Source organism: Acanthisitta chloris, unplaced genomic scaffold (assembly GCF_000695815.1).
Source record: "Acanthisitta chloris isolate BGI_N310 unplaced genomic scaffold, ASM69581v1 scaffold5509, whole genome shotgun sequence".
Classification (NCBI taxonomy): Eukaryota; Metazoa; Chordata; class Aves; order Passeriformes; family Acanthisittidae; genus Acanthisitta; species Acanthisitta chloris.
The window spans coordinates 4,442-4,643 of NW_008689658.1; positions in this window are offsets into that span (position 1 = coordinate 4,442).

Genomic DNA, 202 nt, shown 5'->3' on the forward strand with positions numbered 1-202 from the left:
AGCCACAGTCTCTTCAAACTCTAGTTCTCTTCTGAGCCACAGCCTCTTGCTTGGAGCCCCTGTCCCTTCCCCCAGACCTCCCAGAGCTGCTGCTCCTGCTCTGGTTGGGGAGGCAATGAGCAGGGCTGGGAGAGCAGAGGGGCAGGACATGGCATCAGGAAGTCTGGACACAGCACCAGGGTGTTCCTTTGGGCACAGCAGG